This window comes from Crocodylus porosus, unplaced genomic scaffold, assembly GCF_001723895.1.
Source record: "Crocodylus porosus isolate Cpor-Errol unplaced genomic scaffold, CroPor_comp1, whole genome shotgun sequence".
NCBI lineage: Eukaryota > Metazoa > Chordata > Crocodylia > Crocodylidae > Crocodylus > Crocodylus porosus.
The window spans coordinates 7,256,654-7,262,482 of NW_017728951.1; the positions used below are offsets into that span (position 1 = coordinate 7,256,654).

A 5,829-nucleotide genomic window follows, 5' to 3' on the forward strand; every position below is an offset into this window, starting at 1 on the left:
CTCCTGGCGGGCACGCCCGGCTCCCGCTCCCCTGGGCGTGTGGGGGCAGAACCGGCGGCTCCGCTTGGTTTCGCCCGCAGCCCTCTCCCCAGCTTCAGCCGTGCTCTGTGGAGGACCCCCCAGCGCTTCCCAGGAGGAAGCGAACCAGAGCAGGCCCTCCCAAGGAGCCGGGGAGAGGCAGGTCATCCGTCCACGGGCTTTTTGCGTGGCCCTTCGTGGCTTTTCCGTGAAGGAATGGGGGGGGAGGGGGGGGGGCTTCAGGTCTCTGCTGAGCATCCCTCCCGCGGGTCCTCAGCTGTTAATCCCGGGTGCAGATTGCGGACAGTTCCTTGCAGATACTGGAAATGGGCAACCAGCAGCGCACCAGTATCCCGTGTCATGTGGCACGGCTGCTTTCCTCTGAGTGGATAACTTCATAAATAAGCACCGACAGTAAGACACTGGCACTGTATATCCGAGGGTCCAATGTGACACCTGGGCTGTGGACTGTGTAATGGAGCTGCTCCGCAGGGCGCAAGGGCTAATGGACCACTTTGGGCAGTTCGGATCCGAAGGGTTTGGTTGTGGTTGTTCATGAAAAAGCTTATTTATGAAAATAGTCGTTCAAAGAGAGCCCTGTCCAAGAGAATCTGTCCAAGTGTTTGAATAAGTATTTGCTTGGATCTGTTATGTTAGTTTTACAGCTGAAGAAATAAGAGGAAGACAAAGGTTAAGCGACTTGCCCCCAATTCACACGGGAAATCTGTGGCAGCATCACAAATCAGACTCAAGGGTCCTGGCTCTTAGCCCCCGATTTAGCTAGAGCTTGTCATTGCGTATATGATATAAGAGAGTTGTTAAACTGGAGAAATACGTTATACTGCAAAGAAAGCAGGACACATCACTACAAATCTGTTGGCATGTGTTTTTCCAATTTAAAACATTTTAACTATTCTCTAGCCTCTAAATTACACATAGCAGATTTTCACTTGGAGTCTGCCTTTCTATGCACTAGGAAGAGGTAACGTCCATACCTGTAACAGCACAGAAGTTCAGCACGCAAAACCAGTCTATACCTGTAACAAAACAGAAGTTTGGCGCACAGACGGGTTTAATAAGGGCAGAATCTGGTCCAAGATTTATCCCCCCCAAAAAAGAGCGAATGTGTGTTCTGTTCACTACTGATCTGAACTACAGCGCTTACAGAAAACCACGTTAACTTAGATCAGTTCTGCTTCAGGCTTTTTGAATGTGTGCACCTAGCCTAAAAATCCTGGAGTAGACAAGGCAGGTTGTTTTAATGGCAAGCCTGGGGTTTATTTCAACTAATCAACATGCATTAAAATTAGAAGTGCTTCATCAGCTCTAGGGTTTTAACATGCATTAGGCAACATTTTGTTTTCTAAGGGTAGGCGATCTGTAGTGTTTCTCTACTGAAAGGTTGCAGAAGTATTAAAACAAAGGGGAAATATGCCTCCTATTTTAACATAAATCCATGGTATTTCTGTTGGTATTTGTAATGACTGAGGCCAAAGTAGGTACTTGCTTTTTTTGGAGTAGAGAAGCCTCTCAAAGACAACGAGCCATTTCTTCCACTAGAGGGGTACTAATCTGTTCATGAACACCCTCAGGGAGGAAATTGAGGTAAGGAATTTCAGGACGGAAAAATGGCTGAGTAAAGACATGAGTATAGAAATGAACAATTTATAACAAACCAGGGGCTAAGTTGAATGCCGTCTGATACAAGAAACTGGTCATAAAGGGAGATTGGAAGCATGCTGAGTGGAATCCTTATATTGTTTTCTTAAGGAAAGATATACTGGTCACTTCAGATTAAATGACATACGTCATTTTGAATTGAGAACCATTCTAGATAATGTTTTTTAATTGGAAACTGTTGGATTAACTAGCATCTGTGTTTTGGGGTGCTGGAAGAATTGAGTTTTCAGCAGTAATGATGACGTCTTGCCATTGTTTTAAGTATTCCTTTTTACTGAGTAGATCTAAAAGCGGCATTTGTGATTGTGCAGTATTCTGCTTTTGTTCGCATTATCTTCCGGGTTGATGAGTTATACTGGGAGTTCCAGTCTAGGCTGGCCTGCTGTTCTATATCTTGTATCTAAAATAATAGGTTGTAGCATGCTGTGGAGTATACAGATGGATACTTACCTTAAAATATCTTCATGCATAAATACTAGTGTTAACCAAAATATGCCTCATTGTTTAAGAACAGTTTCCTGGATCTGGTAGGTAGATGGAGACTCGCAATTGTTTACCCTTGTGAGAACTCCTTAAAGGCCAAATCATGTTTGACCTGGACTCCCATTAAACTTCAGGAAGGGTTTTATTTGTAAGGTTAACTGACTTGGTCTCTAATTGTCAAGTACCTTTAGGCCAGAAAGCTTTTGCCAGAGTATTTACTTAAAAGTCCTTCCTATTAAATCCTTGCTTCTCTGTGGAGCAGGGAAGGCATTTGACTTTCCAGAACTATGGAGAATTGTATGCACTCTTTTTGTTGTATAGATGTTGACAGTTCCAGTCATTTGCTTCTAGATCTGGTGAAGTCATTCGGTGAGGGAAGTTCTTTCAGCTGTCTTGGCACACAGGATAATCCCACGTCCATTATTAGAGTGGTTGAGCTTTTACCAAAGCTGACTTTGACTTGTAGTAGCAGCCTGGCTCAGACAGCAGGGACTTGAGCTTCATTTAGCACTGTCACATTCTCCTCTTCACTTTGCAGAAATCTAGATTTACGGATTCACAGAAGTTTAGATCTGGAAGGGACCTTGTGAGATCATTGGGTCCAGGGCCCCTTCTCTGGGCAGGATGGAAGTTCCTTTGTTGAGACCATAGGATTGTATTCCTGCCCTGCTTTTTAGATCATATAATGCCCCCTGAATACAATGGGACATGAGTAATAATGTGTTCGCAATGTAGTACTGTATAAGCAATTTGCAGTAACTGTCAACACATCCTCATTTTTACCTAAACACCCATTTAGTGATTAAAGCAGAAGTCTGGGCTGTGATCTACTTTGAAAATTAATTTGAAAATCTAGCTGTTTTAAAGAACAATAGGCAGCCACAAATAACAGCAGGCTGTATTTAGATGGCTGTGTAAATTTTAAAGACTTTGTCAGGTTTGTAACCTAGTCTATTTTAAAAAAAGAAAAGAAAAGAAATAGTTCCAGAGCATACACCCGAGTCCCCCTGCCAAATTTATCGTTTTTCAATCACAGTTTCCAATTTTAAAATGTTTTTCTCTCAGTTGGTACAAAACCCACCCAGACAACAAGGGAAATTGAGTCAGACCCCAACTCTGCAAAGACATGTACATTTTTAGACGTGGGGTAATCTGGTAATTTTAACAGGAATTCTCACAATGTGTAAAGTTAAACACCTGTGTACATTTTTGTGGCATCAGGGCCTCAGTGACTAAGCAGGGGAAACGGTGAATATGGCAATACATAAAGCTCTCCTAAATCCACACGCAAATCATGAAAAAAACTTATAATTTAATTATTCTCAATCTTTGGTGTCCCTTATCACAGCAGAAGATAAAAACTTTCAGAATGAAATGTATTAACTTTGAAATCATGTTTCTGGTTTTTCCCCTGCACTGCATGGCAGATCATTATAACTGAAATGAATTAGAGAAAAATACATTTTTCTCTTTTACCACATGCCCTTCTATTTCTTCTGCAGCATTCAGAGCTCCTTTTAAAGGGCTTCCCCCCTCAAACTCGTAAGTAGTTTGGGGCTGGGGGGAATATCTATAACCACCTTCTTACTGAACTGTTGACTAAATAGGCTTTTCTTACAAACAGCCTGGGCAAGATCAGCAACAGGTATGTACACAGGCTTCAATGGGCATATGCCTGCTTATGCTTACTGAGGATCTATTATCCTCCCAAATCCTTTCATAATTGATCGTGTTAATTTCTGCTGTGAATAGAGAAGGAAACCAATTTGTTTGGTGTTCTGTCAAGTTTCTAATCTCCCCCTTTCCTTGAAGGTTTTTGGAAAGGTTGCTATCCAGCTGTGAGGAGTCTCTTCAAGCTAATGATCTCCAGAATACATTATAAACTAATTTTCATCCTACTCACAGCACAGCTACTACCCTGGTGGCAGTCCTCTAATGATATGTGAATGACTGCAACAGATCAGGGTTATGTTTACCTGTTACTTCTACTGAAGCTGTCAGCTGCAGTTGATGCTATTGATCATGAAATTCTGTTTAAAAAGCTTGTGTTTTTTTATAATAGTTTATTTGGTTCTTCACCCGCCTGGTTCAGATCTCATATTTCCTGATCCTGACAATTTTATCACTAGTGGCCCTTATGCTTCTAACGTATCTCAAATTGCCAGTGCCAATTGCCCATGGAGTCCAACAGGGCTTCATTTTATTTAGTATTCATATGCTTCCTTTTGGGCAGAATTCATTTGTGCTCAAGGGCTTTAGTGTTACATGTAAATTGACAGCAGCGAGATCTATTTGTCAAGCAGACAGTGTGTCACTTTCAAACCCCTGCTGGTTCAGAGCCAGCAGGGGCCATGGAGCAGGGCACACATGTGTATCAGTGATAGTGTAACAAACCCCATATTTGTTGTTGTTATTGTCAAGCTTCGCATTTTTGATCTGAGATTCTTACTACTTGAGCCTTTGTGTTTGAGGGCTGATATGGTGATTTCTGTGCTGGCTTTTTACTGACATTTCTAAGGGTGTTTACAATGTAGGTCTGAAATATTTTAATGCTTACGTGGCCCTGTTCCATTACGTTGGGAAGCGCTCCTCAGCTGTGTATCTCATGCAGTATCCAATTCTTCTTAGAAGTTGTGATTCTTTGGTATTGGTGATGAAGGGATTTCTTGTTTTCCCTGATTTTCTTTTGCGAGTACCAGTGTGTCTCCCATTTTGTTTTTGCTTTTTACCGGAGTCCATGGTAACTCAGTAAACTTCTGTTATTTTATGCTCATGAATGTATAAACCCATCTATTACTTTCACAAGAAAAGTGTCCTTTGCTTTATCTCTAATGTTAAAGGAATCAGTGTTTGAAATTGCAACTGCAAAGCAAATGGGATCTGGCTGAATCCCCCATGGCGGCTACAAAGAGCAAGGATTGCAATTTTGAAGGGAAGAGTAGGATCCTTTCCTTCACAGGCCAAACCTAGCCATGGTCTAAACCTAAGGCTGAAATTAGTGGCAATGATTGAACAATACTTAATATCACATTTCATTATAAATAGGCTGAAATTATATCTACTTCCAAACGTTGTCCTCAGAAAACAGTGTCACTTAGGAAATAGTTCTTGAAACATTCTGTCTCCCTAAGAGTTGTGGAATTCCTTACCGGTTTTGTCACTTTGCTGATTAGTTTCTAATCTACATGTAGTGTTCTGCATTCTCAGTTTTTACTGATTTTCACTGATAAATTCCCTGATTTATTTAAGTCTTTGAGTTTTTACTGATTTGCACCATGTTTTCAGTTCAAATCCCTGTTAACTGGCATAAATGGCCCATACAGAACCCGCATAAATCAAGGGAAACCTGTATACTTTTTAGTATGCTAACAATTCATACACATTTAAACCATTTCTACATTTGTATTACAGCAAGAAATAGTACTCGCCAGAACTACCAGCATCCTACTGTCATAACTCTCCTATGGTAGTATCCATGAACAAGGATTTAAAAAATTAAAAATAAAGTCCATCTTTTGTCCAACAATATTTATTTTTCTTAAGGTTTTTGTGTAAAAACTCAGGTTTTCATAAACTGATTTTGAATTATTAGAAAAAGAACGGAGAAAATTAAGGTTAGGCTTAACTTTTTATATATAAACATAATAT

General features: G+C 40.7%; 1 protein-coding gene across 5 annotated transcripts in view; it reads left to right on the forward strand.

Annotated features, from left to right (window-relative positions):
* The window catches only part of ADAM12 (ADAM metallopeptidase domain 12), a 335,949-nt gene that overhangs the window by 1,404 nt on the left and 328,716 nt on the right, over nt 1-5,829 (forward strand). The window lies entirely within an intron of this gene.